Here is a 20,520-nt window from a genome sequence, read left to right as displayed (position 1 = left end):
CTCTGAGGATATACGTGGAGTGGCAGATAACAGAAGGCTGTAGGTTCGATGGACTAGTGATCCTAGAAGGGTCAAAGAATGTTTTAGATGTGGTACTAATGGGAGTGAGTTGAAAAGTTAGGAGGTTGCATCAAAGAATGGCATTATGGAGGAGATGTGGTTATTGGAAATGAGCTAGCCTGGGGTATAGCCATGGAAGTGACTGACTAAAGGATTGGAAAACAAGCTCACTGGAGGAGTGAAAAAGAAATAAGAGGACAGAGGACTGGTACAAATTCCTGGGTTTATACTGAGATTGCCCAGAATTACGACAGGAATAGTGTTGGAGAGTGACAGGAAGCCACGGATCTGCAAATGCTTGCGACAAAAAGTAGGAGCAATGCGGTCTGTGCTGTGAAAAGATGAGATCCTTTGCAAATGGAGGGGGTTTATGTTGATGGTGATCATTTTTGGAGGGTTCAGTGAATACATTTCAGGAGTTAAGGAGAGAGGGGAGAAAATGAAAAGAGAATGCAGTGTGACTTTTAGAGTCCAGGACATGAAGGATGGGTGACTTAGGACTCCTGCTTGTTGTGATAACTGGCATCACATATATAAAAAACCACTGTAAAATTATTTTTCTTTTTTGCTGTGGCAAAACATATAACATGAAATCTAAACTCTTTAACAAATTTTTAAGTATACAGCACAGTCCTGTTAAGTACATAAAAATATGTGCATTGTTGTACAGCAGACTTCTAGAATTTTTTTTTATCTTGCATAACTGAATCTCTATACTTATTGAACAGCAATTCCCCGTTTTTCACTGCCCCCAGCCCCTGCCTACCACCATTCTACTTTATGCTTCTCTGAGTTTGACTACTTTTAGATACCTCATATAAGTGAAATTGTGCAGAATTTGTCCTGTGACTGTTTTTTTTGCTTAGCATATGTCCTCAAGGTTCATCCATGTTGTAGCGTGTGTCAGAATTTCCTTCTTTTCAAAATCTGAATAATATTCTATTGTATGCATGTGCCACACTTTATTCATTGACCCATCAATAGGTATTTACATTGTTTCTACCTCTTGTCTATTGTGAATAATGCTGCAATGAACATAGGGTGAAGATACCTTTTGGGGGTCCTGATTTGAATTGTTTTGGATAGATACCCAGAAGTAAGATTGCTGGATCATATGGTAGTTCTATTTTTAATTTTTTGAGGAAACTCCATACTGTTTTCCTGTTCTCTGTACTGGCTGTACTAAATTTATGTTCCCACCAACCATGCACAAGGGCTCCAATTTCTCCACATCCTTGCCAACATTTGTTATTTTCACACACACACACACACACACACACACACACAATGCCAAAAAAAGTATACATATTTTAATACATGCATTAAAATTGTTGTACTCAATGTATATTGATAACAAAAGATGAATACGAGTCATATTTGGCTTTTGCAATTACAAGAGGTGCTCAAAGTGGTTACCATCAGTGTAATTTTAATACATATTTTTCCTTTCTTAAAATGTGTATACATTTTTTGGGCACCCTATGTATATGTGTGTGTGTGTGTGTGTGTGTGTGTGTGTGTGTGTATATACATATATATGCAATGGCCATCCTATCAGGTATGAGGTGACACCTCCTTGTGGTTTTGATTTGCATTTCTCTCATAATTAGTGATGTTGAGAATCTTTTCATACACCTGTTAGTTATTTGTTTTTGTTTTTAATTTTCCAGCTTTATTGAGATATAATTGACATATAACATTGTATAAGTTTACGGTGTACAGTGTTGATTTGATAGGCTTATATGTTGCAAAATGGCTGCTACCATAGCCTTAGCTAACACCTCCATGTTTTACATAATTACCATTTCCTTTTTGTGGTGAGAAAATTTAAGTTCTCTCTTTGCAAATTTTAAGTATGTAATAGAGTGTTTTTTGATTGTTTTTTTCAAGCTGAGTCATCCTGCCACCTGTTGGTAGCTCAGCGGCAGCTCAGCTCAGGAAGGGCATCGAACCGCTGTTGCTCAGAGCTCAAACTCTTGAGCGAGCTCTTAACCAACTGAGCCACTCAGCTGGCCCTGTAATGGGGTGTTTTTAACTATAATACCATGCTGTACATTATATCCCCAGAACTTGTTCATTTTGTAACTGAAGTTGGTACCCCCTGACCAGCATCTCCCATTTCCTTCATCCCCCCAGCCCTTTGGTAGCCACTACTCAGTACTCTCTGTCTGTTCAGGATTTTTTAGATTCCACATATAAGTGAGATCACACGCTACTTGTCTTTCTCTGGCTGACTCATTTACTTACGATACTGCCCTCAAGGGCCATCCATGTTGTTGCAAATGCCAGGATTTTCTTCCTTCTCATGGCTGAATAATATTCATTTATTTTGGGTATATTCCCAGAAGTGGGATTGCTAGTTCTCTTTTTAATTTTTTGAGGAACTCCCTTACTGTATTCCATAGTGGCTGCACCAATTTACATTCTCACCAACAGTGCACAAGGGTTCCCTTTTCTCCACATCTTTGCCAGCCCGCCCTTATCTTTTGTTGTTTTGAAAATAGCAATTCTTACAGGTGTGAAGAGATATCTCCTTGTAGTTTTGATTTCCGTTTTCCTGATGATTAGTGATGTTGAACATCCTTTTAAGTACCTGTTGGCCATTTGTATGTCTCTTCTGGGAAAAAGTCTATTCAGGTCATTTGCCTATTTTAAAATTAAATTTTTTTGGTGATTGAGTTGTATGAGTTCTTTATATATTTTGGATATTAAACCCTTATCAGATATATAATTTGAAAATATTTTCTCCCCTTTGGTAGGTTGCCTTTTCATTTTGTTGACTGTTTCTTTTGCTGTGCAGAAGCTTTGTAATCTAATGTAGTCCCACTTTTCTAGTTTTGCTTTTGTTGCCTGTGCTTTTGGCATCACATACAAGAAACTCCTGCTCAGACCAATGTGATGAAGTTTTTGCACTATGTTTTCTTGTAGGATTTTTATACTTAAATCTTTAAACAATTTTGAGTTTATTTTTATGTGATATAAGATAAAGGCGCAATTTCATTCTTTTACATGTGGCTACCCAGTTCCCAACATCATTCTTTGAAGAGAAGGCAGAATGAAATATAGTAGTGATCGTCTCAAGGCAGAAAGTGGTGACAAAGCCTGTAGTGAAGGCACTGGGGTGAGGGTCCTTGCCAGGGGCATTTAGAATTCTGGGGATCCCACTTGACCTCTGCTGAAAGAAACCTCTGGCCAGCCATCTGGCAGTGCTCTTATTGTGAGTCCATGGGCATGCCCTTGACCTCTGCCTTTGGTGTCCTGCAAAGGTGTGATCTTAAATACAAGGACTTAGAATTCCCCTTGATTCTGATGAAAGAAGCCTCTGGTTTAAATTCCTTCCACCTCTTACCTACTCTCTAGTTTGTCTATTTTTTAAAATTGTATTTTCAAAACAAATCGTTAGATCTACTTTGCAGAGTAGAGTGATTCTTTCCCTTATAGTCCTAGATAATTCCTTCTGATAATATTTTACTTCGCACTGTTGATTTCTAATAAATTTACCCCTCTGGCCACATCTTCAACTATCACAAAGGCAGCATGTAGTCAAAATAAAATAAATGAGTAGCAGGAATAGAAAAACGAACACTTAATGGAGTAATTGAGAAAAGGACTTTGGGAGGTTGTGATTATGCTGGACTTCAGAGGTTGTTAAGTTTTGGGTCACAGGACAGCATGGATACAGGCAAAGAGGCAAGCAGATGGGTCTTAGGAAAATCATTGCATTGGTCAGGTTTTCTGGAGCATGAGTTGCTTGAATAGAGGTTGTTATGGATGTGGCAAGAAAGATAAGTGGCAGTCTCTTCATAGGGGACCCTTAATGTAAGTCTAACAGGGTTGCACTGTAGTTTGTAATTACTAAGGAGCAAGCTTTGCAATAGACAGTGACCTGTTTGAAGCATAATATGCTATCCTTTCCAAGGGACACCACACCCATCTGATATTGATCTTTTGTTGTTGTTCTATTTAGTTATCTGTTTTCTCTGTTCATGGCTTCTTATTCACATTTTTTTAACCCTAAGTATCCTTTTGTTTTTTTTGTTTTGTTAGTTTGTTTGTTTGTTAGCTGAGCCATCCTGCCACCTGTTGGCAGCTCAGCAGCAGCTCAGCTCGGGCAGTGAATAAAACTGGCGGCCCTGTTGCTCAGTTAACCAACTGAGCCACTCGGCCAGCCCTATCCTTTTGTTTTGTTTTTTTAAATTTTTATTGGGTAACAGTATGTTTTTCCATGATCCATCAGCTCCAAGTCAAGTCGTTGTCCTTCAATCTAGTTGTGGAGGGCGCAGCTCAGCTCCAAGTCTAGTCCCCATTTTCAATCTAGTTGCGGGGGTGTGTGTGGGGGGTGTCACAGCCCATCATCCCATGCGGGAGTGGAACCAACAACCTTGTTGTTCAGATCACCCGCTCTAACAAACTGAGCCACCTGGCCGCCCCCCTAAGTATCCTTTTTTAACTCTAAGTATCCACAATTCTTGCGGAATGTGGCAATGTATCCACGAATATATAAGTACATAGCAGGGCTCTTTTAGGAAACAAGGCACTCTAACATTTGCTTTGGGTCAACCAGAGCTCTCCAGGTATAGAAATCTGTAACCCACTACTATAACAGCAAGCATTTCAGTAGGTCCTACAACAGAGCATTCAATGTAATAGTGTTAAATGGTTATAATGTACGCAGATCAGAAATAAGAACACTGGCCTACCCATAGACATGAACTCTCTCTGTCCATATTATCCTGGTAACTGCTTTAGATAATAGATTTTCTGCAAACAAGGCATGAAAATGCTCCTACTTCCTCTGAAAGTACAGCACACCCAGAGTGTCTTTCACTCTTATTGATTTTAAATCACATTCAATGACTGACTTTGAATCATCAACTGGATTTCCCTAGAGTTAAAGTGCCAGAAAGATTTAATTAGAGATCTGCACTCCAGATAAAAGATACCATATCACTGACTTAAAAGCTGATGGGTGAAAAAACTGTGTGTAGTTTTTTTCTCAGATGTTTTCTGAGGTCATACAGGCTTTTTGCGGTCACAGACTCTGCCTGATGTGTGCTTCTATATCTGCAAAACCAGCAGAGGTCTTGGTGTTGAGTGGGAACTCTGAAAGTTTTCAGTTTATTTGATTGAATAGTCCTTCAACCTTAAAAAAAATCTTCAAAATGAAAGTTAGCACCAAATTAAATATTCCACACTCTAAAACAATTTACAAAATGTCTGGTTCCAAAAGCGTATAAATATCTTGTCTTTAAGGCTTAATAAGAGCAGGAAGTATTTTGTTACATTATGCAATTAGAATGCGAAGCTAGAAGGAGGTTTCTGATGTTACTAGGGAATGATTTCAGCTATAAGCCTCAGCAATATTTATGGTTCATGCCACACCATCCTCTTTTTTATCCATAATGTATACATTACGTGTGAATGTATGGACCTGTGTGAAAATTTCTTTGGGATAAATCCCCACAGACAGTATCACTGGGTTGTAAAGTATGCATATGAAACATTGCCTAGTTAGTACAAGATTACTCATCCCAATGGCTGTACCAGCCCCTATTCCTATCACTGCAATGTCCCAACATCTCAACCAGGACTTGGCATCATCCAGCTTTCTAATTCTTGCCAGTCTAGTAATAAGTGCATCATTGTTTCATTTTTATATCAATTTATTGAAATATTTTATATGCCCTGGTTTACATATGAGAAAGGTGGATACAGCAAGACAAAGCCATTTGCCCAAGACATACAATGAGATATGTGCTGTCAGGTAATAGAATTGCTTTGCTTATCTCACTTGGAGTCTGGGCAACCACCTCAGAGAATTTCCTCCTGTGGGGGATTGTGTTCCATAGAACACTGCTCCCATTCTTCCGCAGCTAATAGACTACCAGTTCTGGATTCCCTTGGATATGGGAGCTGGATCAAAGTAAAACCAGAACTTTTTTCTTGAACTTTGACCAATCAACATAATCTGATTGGGTAGAAGTATATAAGAACAACAATTTTGCCTCATTTCCTATATCTAATAGCCTATAAACATGAACAACACACTCTGTAATGAAACTGTCCATCTCATTACTAATACATTTTTACGTGAGGACTCTTCACGTACTTGCACAGGACTTTGAGTTTGGCCATCACAACAATCTCTGTTTTCACCTATGCAAAATCCCCTGCTGTCCAAATTACACCCATCTGCCTAAGCGTTTTTATTTTTGTTTGTCACATAATCAGAAATTATGGATATGATCTCTATTTGTAATTAGCCTCCTTTGTCTCAACTCTTTTACTTTACCTTTCAAGTTTGTCTGATCAATGACAGCATCATCCCCAACCCCTACCACTTTCTGAAGCTAGCCATAAAGCATATACCAGCACTTGTCGTTCTCCTGATATTTTTAAGATCATCTCATTCATCCTGGGAAGGAACTCACAAATTACTAATCACCGAATGAGCAAGCGGAGCTCTCCATTCAGTGGTGGTGGTGGTGGTGGGGATCGGCTTTAAATGCCAAACATTCACATATATATTAGTTGATTGATTATGGGCAAGAAAATATAACTTCCGTGCACCTCAGTTCACCCTTCTGCAAAATGTGGACAATAAAATCCAAATCATGCAGCATTTGTCAGCATTAGATGAGCAAACCTATATAAAAACTACCTCGTACAATGCACACTGATACATCTTAACCAGTAAATAAAGGCTTTCCACTGCCTGAGGTGTGATCAAAAGATAGGGTGATTTTACTTTTTTTTACTTTTTTTTTTTTTGAGCCTTAATAATTTTTATTTTTATTTTTTATTTATTTATTTATTTTTTATTTATTTATTGTTAGTTTCAGGTGTACAGAACAATGCAATAGTTACCCTTTTCAAGATAGGGTGATTTTAAATAAAAAAAATTATTACAGTAAAAGACACATTGCCATGAATCCCCCTCAAAAATACTCCCCTTCATTTCAAACACACTTATCCCATCATTCTTGCCCCTTTCTGAAGCAGTTCTGGAAGTCCTCTTTCGTAAAGGTCTTTACTTCATCCTCCATCGTGACAATGCTCTGTGTCACACACAGCTTCTGGTACGGCAATTTCTGTCACATGAAAACATTACGGTGTGTCCTCATCTACCTGATTTACCAGATCTGGCATGGTGTGACTTCTAGCTCTTCCCCAAAGTCAAAATGATTCAGGACATTGAGGCAGCCATGACAACGCAACTAAAGACAGTCACAAAGAGGACTTCCAGAACTGCTTCAGAAAGTGGCAAGAACGATGGGGTAAGTGTGTTCCAAGAGAGGGGGAGTATTTTGATGGGGATTAATGGCAATGTGTCTTTTACTGTAATAATTTTTTTTATTTAAACATTCACCGTATTGTTTGATCACATCTCATAGGATTTCTGTTTAGCTAGACTTCAGATGGTTCTCCAGGTTGATTGTTCTATAATTTGTTGTAATTTTAATGTGGTGACGGGAGGAGGCAAGCACAGTGTTTATCTCCTCCACCATCTTGCCCCCACTCCCTAGTAATTCTATGTTTAACTTTTTGAGGAAACACCAAACTGTTTTCAACAGCAGCTGCACCATTTTACCTTCCCATCAGCAATGCCTAAGGTCTCCAATTTCTCCACTTCCTCACCAACAGTTGTTACTTTTAATTTATTTTCACAATAGTCATCCTAGTATATGTGAACTGGTGTCTGTTTGTGGTTTTTTGTTTGTTTGTTTTTTAATTGGGGAATTGGGGGAGGGGAACAGTGTTGGGGAATTGGGGAGGGGGATCAGCCAAGTTGTTGTTCTTCAATCTTAGTTGTGGAGGGCGCCAGTCGCCATCTGGCTGCCCATCCGCAGCTCGTGGCCTCTAAGCTCAAGGTGCTGTGTTACAGTCTTAGTTGCGGGTGGGCATAGTCACCATCCCATGTGGGAGTCAAACCAGCAGCCTCTTTGTTAAGAGTGCATGCTCTCTCCACTGAGCCATCCAGGCGGCAGCTCAGCTTAAGGTGCCGAGTTCAGTCTCAGTTGTGGGTGGGCATAGCCCACCATCCCATGCAGGAGTCAAACCAGCAGACTTGTTAAGAGCGTACGTTCTATCCACTGAGCCACCCGGGCAGCAGCTCAGCTCAAGGTGCTGAGTTCAGTCTTAGTTGCAGGCGGGCATAGCCCACCATGGAACAGGCAATCTTGTTGTTACACCAGCTGAGCCATCCTGCCACCTGTTGGCAGCTCAGTGGCAGCTCAGCTCGGGTGCAGCGTCACTGGCTCATGTGGGAATTGAACCAGCGGCCCTGTTGCTGAGAGCTCATGCTCTTAAGCTAGCTCTTAACCAACTGAGCCACTCGGCAGACCCTCATTGTGGTTTTAACTTGGTTTTAACTTACATTTCCCTGATGACTAATGATGCTGAGCATCTTTTTGTGTACCTATTGGCCATTTGTATATCTTTGGAGATCTATATACTTAAGTCTTTTGCCATTTTTGAGTTGAGTTGAGTGTTTTGTTTAGTTTTAGAATGAACCTTATACTTTTAAAACTTAAACCACCACAAACGTTTAGAACTTGAACTAGCAAAAGGCTTTATGGAAGAAGGGTGTTTTATTACTGTAGTTCTTTAGAAATGTTGGGTTATGGTGATAATAGAAAGACCAGCTTTTACTCAGGGTTAGACTTGTTTTAAAAATGCCAGAAATATTCCCCTTTTTCTCCTGCACTGGGGAGGCTCACTCCCACTGCCCAGCCCTTGGGGGGCGGGGGACGACACTGTTCTATTGCAAGGTTTTGAGCAAGAAAGTGGCCTAATCAGTGTTGGGTTTGTGCCCTACAAACATTATTTCAGTCCTTGGGAGTGTTGGTGACTTTCAGTAGGGTGAGTGTTTTGTGCCTTCTGAGCACCTTTAGGTTTACATCATAAGAAGGGGTATAACAAACCCCACTATGAGGTAGGAGGTCAGGAGGTAATTTCTTTGCCTGCCCCTTTTGGGGCAGTATCATTATCACCCTCCACACATCAAACCCTCTTCCCATCTGGATTCTGGCAATCCAGACCCTAATGTTGCTCCCTACCCCAAACCAATGCAATAACACCACCTTTTACCCCTTGCCCAAGATAAAATGTTAAGAAAATTTGTCCTCAGTGGTCAGTACTGACCCAGTCCTTGTCGCTAATCCCTAAGAGCGTGACCCCCATTCATCCAGACCCCACATCCCTCCCTTCTCATGTGCATGCCTTTTCTTTCTTCACCCCCTCCCCATCATCAGAAAATTCACAGACACAAACAAACATCACCTTTTTGCTACTTCATTTTTATTTTAATTACAGCCAATGGCTTACCCGGTTGGTGTAAGATTTAGAAAACCAGGCCTCTGGAGACACAACAGATATTTCTGAGGTCTCTGGACTTTGCTATTTAGCGTCTGGCTGCACGGGTTCTGTGAAGTGGTGAGCTCTTCCCGAGTCTTTTTTTGGGAAGATGGGCTGACTTTTGATTCCTTTTCGTTTGGTTACAGGTCTTCCTTTGATTCCATCTCTTATTTTGATTTCTTCTTTTACTTTGATTCCATTTCTTATTCAGCATACGGTAACAGACGATTGTTCTTGGGTTTTTAAGCTTCTTTGACTGAGTGGTAAATGGTTGAGATTTCTTTCTTGAATTCCCTTGAAGGGGTCTTTTTGCCTTCGTGGCTGTCTTTGGCATCTGGAAGGGCAAGAGAATGAGCCCAGTGAGCCATTAGTTTTAGAGAAAGAGGATGATGACTGAGTGAGAAGGGGGAATTCATGAAAAGGGATGTGGGTCCGTGAGGGGTTTTGTGTCAGGCAAGCTTAGGGAGACATCTTGGGAGGCAAAGTCCGTGGGGAAGAGGAGGAGCTTGGTTGGGGTCATCTCACCTTGCCATTCTCCCTAGACCTCAGGTGACAGAGGATCTTCCTCTTCTTCCCTTTGATTCTTGAGATCGGTTGTACTATATATATTTTAGGCTCCTTTGGGTTTCTGACTAGTTTAGTCATGATGAAACCAAGAAGGAGCCTAACCCAGTGCCTCTGCCTCTGGCCTCACTATATATACACTCCCAGGACAATGGGGAGCCACACCCTTCAGTTTGATTGGTCAGTTAGGCACTATGCTAAGGAAAGCTTAGACATCACAAAGCACCCCTTCAGACATCAACATGGGGTGATAAATGCTGAGGTCATGAAGTGGCTTTGACATTAAAGTGCCACACCTAACACCTCTGTTGGGGTGATTTTGGGGAGGCAACATTTCTCTAGTTGGATAAAGGGGATTTTCTTTAGAACCCTCTAAAAAGCATTCCAAAACTGACCTGCTCACTTTCCTCATTGATGGCATTCAACTCTGGAGGTTCACATGACTTGATATTTTATCCAAGTCATTCCCCATGGCCACCCCTATTCTATGGTTCATTCCGTTCTCTCCCACCCTCCACCATTACCTAGTATTTTGTATATCTTACCTAAAATCCCTCCAAGCTAATGTGGCCATATTTAAGTCTTGGTGGAGATGCCGATCATCCTACTTCTCTCCTATTAGAATGGATAAAATAAAAAAAACATACAATTACAAGTGTTTACAAAGATGCAGAACAACTGGAAATCATACACAATGATACAATCAATATGAAATGGTACAATCACTTTGGAAAACTGACAGTTCTTCAAAAGTTAAACAAACCTCCCATATGATCTGGCCATTTACACTCTTAGGTATTTATTCAAGGGCAATGAAAACATGTCTATACAAAAACTTGAAGGAATGTTCTTAGCTTTATTTATAACAACCAGAAAACTGGAAACAATGCAACTGCCCATCGATGGGTGTGTGGGTGCACAAGGTATATCCGTAATGGAAGGCTAGTCATTAATACAAAGTAATGAAACCTGGCACCGCAATAATATTGATGAATATCAAAAAAACATTATAGTGAGTGATAGAATAGATTAAAAAGATTAAAAACGGCACATACTGTGGTCATTGCACTAAGATTATGCTCGCCTTAGTATAGTCATTTACCAATAATTTCTTTCATGTCTCATAATATAGACACAAATTTGAGTATAGACCTGCTGGGAGATTCATGAAACTGACTCTGTAGACAGATCTGGTACGATGTCAGAGGGGTAGTAGACTTGGGGGAGAGCAGTTTATCAGTTTGTGAGGGGTGTAAATGTCTAATCACTATGTTGGTTTGTACACCTGAAACTAATTTTAAGAAATGAATAAGACATGAAAACTAAAAAAACTGGAATGTTTTAAGTGTTCTACAAAGATCCTAATGGAAGTAGACACTGGAACCTCGTAGTCTATTGTGTTTTAGGCCGTGCTTCCCAAGCTTTAATGTGCTTACAGATCATCTTGGGATCTTGATAAAAGGCAGAGTCTGATTCAGTAGCTCTGGGGATGGGGTCTGAGGCTTTTCATTTCTAACAAGCTCCCAAGTAATACTGATACTTCCAGTCCATGGACCACTCTTTAAGTAACAAGATTATAGAATATGCATGGAACTGGGTCATTCTTGAACTCCATTTTAAGAAAGTTTGATTCTGCTAGTGACAGGAAAACTCATTTGGGATCCTATTTTATTTTACCTCTAATGTGGACCCATTGGTATGACACTAAACTGCCTGTGTATCTGAGTTTGGGTTTTTTGTTTTTTTATGTCTCAGAAGCTTGGCCATTTGTTATTCTTGAATTGTATTAGGTCTAGGTAGGGGTAAGTAATATATGGTGTTAGATGCATTGCTCCTCATCAGATGCACTTTTTTCACTTTTCTTGTATTAGTTCTTATATGTCCTATTTTCTTTCTTATACTGTCCAGTAATAGCACGTATGTGATTGACAGGGCTGATCATTATGTTCTCTGAATAGTCAGAGTCAATATAAATATTCAAGAAGAATATCTATGTGTTTGGTTTTGTAGAAAATCTATACATTCAGAACACTGCTGTTATCCAAGATAGATCGGCATTGGATCTACTCAATTGAAAGGATGGCTGAATCATTTCTTGAGGCTCTCTCAAGTACAATACACTTACAGTGGAATTTCCTTCCTTACTGAGATGGCATTGTGTACAACTGAATACTGAAAGAAATAGAACACTAAACTGGAGAGTATTGTGTCCTTTGATTTATTTAGGGCTCTCAGGGGCCTTATTAGCTAAGGGCAATCCAGCAAGGCAGCCTTGCTAGCAGTAGCTGAGTCTTTCAAATTATTAGACATACTTATGGAATTTAATTCTTTATTACATTTATTGGGGAACAGTGTATTTTTCCAGGACCTATCAGCTCCCAGTCAAGTAGTTGTCTTCAATCTAGTCGTGGAGGGTGCAGCTCTTTGGCCCATGTGGAATCGATCCAGCAACATTGGTGTTAGGAGCCTGCGCTCTAACCACCTGAGCTAACCAGCCACCCCCGGAATTGAATTCTTTAAGGACAGTCTCCAAGGAAGATAACCAAGAAAAGAGTGGCAATCTTAAATTAGGAGTAAAATCAAATGATATTCTAGAGAGTGTGGTGAAGGGTTTGGAGAAATGAGTTTTGTTTAGAGAGAGAAGAGACAGAATGAATATACAACCACTGTAAAGCTTCTTCCTTCTCTTCTTCAAATGATAAAAAAAGAGCAATATCACCAACATTTAATCTCAGAGCAAGCAGTAGTAAGACAAGATCCAACTTCACTCTATACCAACTACTCCCTCTTCCTCCTTTGTTTCTACTCTGCCACGAATTACTTCACTACTTTGAAAGGATATTTTAAAAGTCTTGAGTCATTCTGGAAGTCTTTCCAATTGTGGTCTGAACAACTGATATTAAGGATCACTTTTCAAACAATCTTTAGGGCCGGACGAGTGGCACATTGGTTAGGAGTTGGCTTAGGATGCGAGCTCTGAGCAGCAGGGCCCTGGTTCGGATCCCACATGAGGGCCAGTGACGCTGCGCCCTCTAGAGCTAAAATAGTGAACAATGGCTCGACCTGGAGCTGGGCTGCTGTGAGTCATCAGCCACGGCGTAGGCCACAGTGGGACTGCAGTGGGCTGCCATAAGCTACCGTGAGTGGTTGGCAGCTGGCGTTAGCTTTTGTGAACTGCCGTGAGCTGTTGTCCAATGGCTGGCGAGAACTTCCTCACCTGGGAAAAGCGCAATGATAATTCCAACATGGGCCTGTGAAGCGACGTCCTTCACAACTAGACTGAAGAACAAAAAGGACAGCAACTTGTCTGTTCCCCTTCCCCAATTCCCCAACGCTGTTCCCCTTCCCCAATTCCCCAATGCTGTTCCCCTTCCCCAATAAAATCTTAAAAAAAAACTTTAACCTCTTGGAAACAAAGAACATTCTAATACATTGACATTGCTTGTGTCATTTATTTAATACTCATTCCCTTATAAACATCATATTACTCAAAAGGCAGCCCTCAGACCACAGTTGTTCTTGTCTGCGGTGACATTCCCACAGTTCCAATAAATGTCACAGATGCTTTCATTAAGAAAACATTACCCTCACACCCCTGGATTGTTAAATATTTAATCACTGATAACATGAACACATGTGTTTCAATTGGAGTAGATGTGTTGGTTCCTGAAATGGTTTGCAAAAATCAATAGCATGCAAATTGATGCATGAGATCATAGGGAAATTCTGTTACTTTGAAATTTCAAAGTGTTTTCATCTATATTTCTGATGGATCTTCAATTGTCAGATGGCCCTTCGGTGGCCCCCTCTTAGCCATGTGTAGTAAAGGAGCTGTAAATAGCCACAAGGGTGAGGATAAGAGAGAATTTAAAGGAGGTCTTTTATTAAGTCAATCTTTGAGGTTTGTTTGTTCAAATTTGACAATATCATTTTGGGTTTTGGTAACACTCTCCTGTATGTAGGTTGGAAAAAGATTTCAGTAATGTCAGCCCATTAAATCTTCCAAAATCCTCGGGGAAACAGTCTCAATAGAGAAGGGCTTTCTGAGTTCTTCCTCCCCCTCTCTTACTATTCACATTTCAGCGACTTTTCTAAAAGCGTCTTTGAAATCACATATCCTTTCGGTCAGTGCTAGAAGAAGAGGGCTTTCTGACTGTGAAGCCAGTTCCTTCTTAGCAACAGATGACACACACGCACCCAGAATAGCTACAAGCTCTGTGCTCTCTGTGTGTCTCTTGTATGATCAGTGACAATTTGCTTGGTTTCCCCTCACCTGCTTCCTAGCTAGTAATTACCCAGAGACAGAATCTTTGTGTAACCCTGACTTACAGCTATTAGAATAGGATGTAATTGTACCCAGTGTAATTGGCGACAGTGGCAGAGCCCCATTAACCTGGCACGGCCGTTCTTAAAGCAGCCTGTGATCTAGCTCATTAAATTTTCGCTTCAGTAATAAGGACAGTTATGACCTTTGCTGTTCCCGTCTTAATGTATTTATGCGGACATATCACCTCAGCTATCAACACATAGAGTGTCATTGAAATGCGGAGGCAGGCCAACTTTGGATGCTCAGAGTGGCTCAACATAGAGTTCCAGATGGGATGCAGATGAAGGACGTAACCCATGCTGAAAGAGGTCTGGGGCAGGAAAAGCATTCTGCTGGGGGAGTTACCCTCCCGCCCAAGCACCCTTACTCTCCCAAACAGTGACAGTTCCTTGCTGCTGAGGTCTGTGCCCTAGTGGAGTGGCACGAAAAGATTCCTCAGTGTAATTGCTGGAAGAACAAAGCCAGAGTTTATCCATTTTCTCGGTATAGCCTAGTATCCCCTTTGATAGTTGTCTGAGAGGCACAGTGGAAAGAGAACCGGACCTGGTTCTCATCACATGTTGGGTCTAAACCTGCTAAGTAAACATGAGTAAGGTACTTTTCCACTCTGGGCCTAGTTCACCTACTGATAAAAAATAAGAATATTAGCGTAGGTGCTATCTTGGATCATTTCAAAGTAAAGACATCAAAACAGCCACAGAGATGTCGTGTTTTAGTTTTTAAATATGTGAACAGAATGAAACTCTATCACATCAATTCTCCCTTTCATTCAGACCTGTGTCTCATAAAGGCAACCCAAGAACATTTTGTTAACTAATAATAATAACAAATCTTTTGTATGCTGAGAGCTTTAGAATGTGCTGAAACATGAGAAAGTTCTTGACCTGACAATTTAATTTGATATTTGTGATGGTTAGGTCTTTGTGTAAATTTGGCTGGGCTACACCACCCAGTTATTCAATCAAACACTAATCCAGAAGGCGTTTTACAGATGTGGTTAACATGTGCAATCAACTGACTTTAAATAAAGGACATTACCCTCGATAGTGTGGGTGGGCCTCACCCAATCAAGTCAAAGGCCTTAAGAGCAAAACTGAGGTTTCCCTGACATAGAAGCAACTCTGCCTATGGATGACGGTCTTAGCTCCTGCCCGAGTTCCCAGGCTGTGGCCTGCCCTATGTATTTCTGACTTGCCTAACCAGATACTGCAAAATGGTATGTTGCGGTAATAGCCTCTAATCCCAGAATCTTTGAATGTGACCTTCTTTGGAAGTAGGGTCTTTGCAGATGTAACAAAATTAAGATGGGATCATACTGGATTAAGGTGGGCCCTAAATCCAATGACTAGTATCCCTATGAGGAAAGGGAGATGTGAAGACACAGAAGAGACACAGGGAAGGGCGGCCAGGTGGTTCAGTTGGTTAGAGCGCATGCTCTGAGCAACAGGGTTGCCGGTTCGATTCCCACATGGGCCAGTGAGCTGCGCCCTCTGCAATTATTGTAGATTGAAGACAATGACTTGAGCTGAGCTGCCACTGAACTGCCAGTGGGCAGCCGGATGGCTCAGTTGGTGAGAGCACGTGCTCTTAACAACAAGGTTGCAGGTGCGACTCCCCCATTGAAATGGTGGGCTGCGCCCCCCACAACTAGGTTGAAAATGGCAACCGGGCTTGGAGCTGAGCTGCACCCTCCACAACAAAGCCCTCAGAGAGAACATGGCCCTGCTGACACCTTGATTTCAAACTTCTGACCTCCAGATCTGTGAGAGAATGATGTTTTTGTTTCTTTAGGCCATCTAATTTGTGGTAATTTGCTACAATAATCCTAGGAAACGAATGCTCCTACTTAACCTACTGGTTATGTTTCTTTTATAGATCCTAACTAATTCAATATTCTTTTGGTAAAAATGCATCTTTGTAAATAAAATTATAGGACTCTTTTCTCAGGCTATCTCTTTAGTTAATTTTCCACAAATGGAACTACTTCTGAGAAAGGTTTGCAGGAAAAAAATATCATGGTCAAATAAATGTGGGAAACACTTGGTATAAAGTACCTTTGGCTTCTTCATTGCAAGTCTACTCAGAGCTTTCACTATGATAACATAATAGCAAGTGTTTCCAAGAGAGTTCTGTTGAATAGAGCATTTTTCAAAATTATAGAAGCTTGGAAATTCTGTTCAGGTACACATATTAATATCTTCCAGAAGTAATGATTCTTGAATAATGTTTTGGGAAATGCTGGATTAGAACCAAATTAAGTTATTTTCTATATCATTGCCTTTTTAAAAGGATATGATCTATTGATGACCAATATAGAGATAAGAAATGCAGAGCTAGAAGTGCGGACAAGTTTACATACAGAACAGCAGAGCCAAATATGGAATATAGTGTTTTTTGAAACTATGAAATCATTGTGAAACCGACAAAACCCATGGCCATCTATATTAGTTGGGATAGGCTAGAATGGTGAAGCATGTGCTATGGGAACAAACCTGAATTCTCAGTGGCCTTACTCAACAAAGGCTTGTCACTCATGTCACAGTAACCTGTGGATCAGACTACTCTCCAAGCCGTGACTGAAGATCTGTGCTCCTTGCCACTTGTAATGATGCCAGTTACAAGTCCATCGCTTTGAGCCATAGAGGTTCGACAGAGAACGAAGGTGGAGAATGTACACAGATGAACTGCCTTAATCCATATCCTATTGGTCACATTCTAAAGGCTAGAATGCAATGTCTAGTCCTAATTCATTGCAGAGTCACGTCTCCATTTTAGTGGGAAATAGAAGGCAAAATATACAGGTACACATATAAGACAGTGGTAGATTTGGTGGTAGGAAAAGAAAGTAGTTCTTGTCTGATTGCTTTTATTCCCATTTTTGCTTTAAAAAAAAATTTTTTTTTAAAGATTTTTATTGGGGAATTGGGGGATGGGAACAGCGCTGGGGAATTGGGGGAAGGGGAACAGACAAATTGCTGTCCTTTTGTTCTTCAGTCTAGTTGTGGAGGACATTGCTTCACTGGCCTAATTTGGCACCATCATTGTGCTCTTCCCGGGCGAGGCAGATCAGTCACCGGCTTCTGGATGGCCGCTCACAGTGGCTGCTGGTCGCTCACTGCAGCTGCTGGCCGCTCACTGCAGCTGCTGGCCGCTCATGCTGGCTGCTGGCCACGCACGGTAGCCCATGGCAACCCACTGCCACAGGGGCTGCAGCCTACACCATCGCCGGCGACTCACGGCAGCCCAGCTCCAGGTTGAGCTGTTGTTCAGCATCTTAGCTGTAGAGGACAGTGTCACTGGCCCTCATATGTGGGATCCGAACCGGGGTCCTCTGGCGTCCCAAGCCAGCTCTTAATCAATGTGCCACTCGGCCGGCCCTAAAAAAATTTTTTTTTAATTGGGGGAACAGCCATGGTCATTGGTTACACATTGCTTTCATGCTACAATGGCATAATTGACTCTTTTAAGGAGGGCACAGCTCACAGCGGCCCATGCGGGGATCGAACCGACAACCTTGGTGTTATCAGCACCACGCTCTAAACACCTGAGCTAACCGGTCACTCCTCTCCCACAGCTTTGCTTTTTAACTATTGGCTGACATTTACTTTACATTCCCAACTTAGCCTGGCTTCAGCAGAGCATTCGTCCACTTGGGGTTGTAGAGGACAAGGCTTTATTGATAATGTTGTATTGTTTGTTTTCCATTCAGTGATGCCAACTGACAATTTAATTGAAATTACTTAAAACCATTGTTGTAAATCCGAATAGAAGTTAAATACAATAAACAGTGAGCACAACAGACTATTTCCTTAATTTCTTCTCATACTACTTTTCTACCGTAAAACTCAGTTTCAATAGTTACACCAACTCAGCAATTTTAGGATCTGCTCATTTTTTTTCTGTAACATAAATAATTTAACAAATGATCCAGTCTTTTTCTTGTCAAACAAAATATGTAACAAAATGCACTGAAATTGCCTAAGCAACAAATACTGTCAAGTAATTTGAGACTTCAGTCTATGGAATTAGCAATTAATGAACGATGCCATTTTAAAGCAAGGCACTCCTAAGTATAAATTAAGGACTTTCTCTTCCTAAACCTCCATTTGAAACTATGTAACAGCTTAGTTTTCCTTTGAGACTTGGCTGTAAAACACCCTGTGGCCATTGTGCTGTGGTTACACTCTGGGCTATGTCACTATAGCGTTATTCCAACAGTAGTTACAGAACCAAGTTTCCATGGTGAGTTCTGTAGAACCACGGAAGTTTCAGGGTGGAGTGGAGTTGGGTAGAAAAAAAGAGAGGGTAGGAATCTTATCCCATTCCCCCTTCTACCAACAACCCCATGAGTTCCTCTTTTATCTTTTTAATATATCAGAATCCTGGGTATGACTCCGGTGGAAAATCAGGTAGTACTATAGTAATACCTTAGTTTGCAAGCATAATTCGTTCTGGAAACAAACTACTCATGTTGTAAGACATCACTCGTTTACCACGTTAAAATGTATTAGAAATGTTTGCTTGTCTTGTGGAACACTCACAAACCACGTTACTCGAAATCCAAGGTTTTACTGTACTTTTAAAAAAAAGTGATAAGCTGCTCAGTTCTGACGTTCCACTACCTGCCTATACCTTGTAAGAGTGATATCACTGTTTGTCTTTTCAGCACTTACCTTTCTCTCCCATAGCTTCTCTTATCCCCCACTGAACCTTTTCATTTTGAATCTTTAAACCTTTTTGTCCCATCTCCTTCATGCCCAGTTGAGAAGGAATACAAATAAAGGTAGGGAATACACTACCTGTCCCTATGACCTGTCCCTCCAACTGTGTGACTGTACTTTTGTAATTAGTGTTTCCCTGACAACTTTTGTATCTCCATAAATGCAGAGGAAAGGGAACTAATATTTACAAAGAATGTAGGGTGTGATTTTACATAATATTTACTCTCACCATGCTAACTACTTCTTATACATTCTCTCATTTACACGCACCAACTTACGCTCCTTTCCAATAGCTGTACTAAAGGAGTTATGCCTTTTTCTTTGCTTCTTAAAATGTGGAAAATAACTGTGTCACTGGCTAAATTAATTCAACAAAATTCTAAAGTATTTCCCTCACATATATTCCCTCTTGCCTGAGTAGGAACAGCCTTAATAAGGGATGCGTCAACAGGGCCAAACCCATGTCTCCCTAAACATAGCTAAGCCAATTACACAAAAATCCTGCCATCCAGAACTTCATAGACCACATAAAAATGTGGTTTATAATTATTTTTTCAGAAATGGTCTCTTGGAAAGCAGACAGCCTTTCCCCTGATATAACGTTTTTCCTCTCTAAAAGAACATTTATTCTGAATAATTTTAAATATTATGCATTCATGTTCATACCTTTTTCCTGGCAACTGCATTCTTTTTCAACCAGGAAAATGTGAGTTTTATAGGAAGAAAAATGCAAGATAGTAAAAAGGTGTTTTATAAACAGTTTTCAGAGAACCTTATTTTTCATTTCTTAGACAGAAACACAACCTCTATCATGCATAAATAATGCTACCCATGAGTTTTAGCTCTGACATTTCAAGGACATAACCTGAAAATACAATTGTAAAAAAACAAAAAACAAAGAAAACCCAACAACTTTGCTTTACCTGTAAAATACATGAAGATCCAATATAAACAATGGGCATATTGTTATGTTTTTCTGCATAGAAAACAGAATAATAAGTTCAGAACTGATCAAGTAGTCAAACATACATGCATGCATCTTATGTCATATTAACATCCGAAACTATAGCTGGGGTACCTAGTTGGTCTTTCAACGTTGTTTATGACTATTTGCTGAAAGCTTACCATGTGGGGGTTTGAGTTTGCAGATACAGGGCTCAAAAAAAACAGGTAAATTCTTTGCTTCATGATGCTTATTATCTAGTAGAGATGGAAAGCAAGCTAATTGTCCAACAAATACATGTCGAATTTTAAACTGAGAAGATTTAATGAAGACAATATAAACTGGATAAGAAAATATATAAAAATTGGTAGCTGAGCTGATCTAGGAGTTATGTGAAAGCTTCTATGAGGAGGTGACTATTTGGCTGAGATCTGAGGGATTAAGAAGCATTAAACGAAGAGAGAGGGAAAAGCAGCCATGACATTCCAGGAAGAAGGTGCAACATTTCAAAGGTTCAGAATCAGGCCGAAAGCAAAGAAAGCCAGAAA

At 40.4% G+C, this 20,520-nt stretch overlaps 1 long non-coding RNA gene across 1 annotated transcript; it reads right to left on the bottom strand.

The window, feature by feature from the left end:
* Positions 1–9,420: 9,420 nt before the first annotated feature.
* LOC109384840 (uncharacterized) lies at positions 9,421–20,005 on the bottom strand. Its single transcript, XR_002124498.1, has 3 exons — positions 19,953–20,005; positions 10,527–10,596; positions 9,421–9,751 (listed from the first exon to the last, which is right to left on the bottom strand). It is a non-coding gene; the product is annotated as an uncharacterized LOC109384840 (long non-coding RNA).
* Between the last annotated feature and the right edge of the window lie 515 nt (positions 20,006–20,520).

This window comes from Hipposideros armiger, unplaced genomic scaffold, assembly GCF_001890085.2.
Source record: "Hipposideros armiger isolate ML-2016 unplaced genomic scaffold, ASM189008v1 scaffold_103, whole genome shotgun sequence".
Classification (NCBI taxonomy): Eukaryota; Metazoa; Chordata; class Mammalia; order Chiroptera; family Hipposideridae; genus Hipposideros; species Hipposideros armiger.
This window is presented reverse-complemented; position numbering and strand designations above follow the sequence as displayed.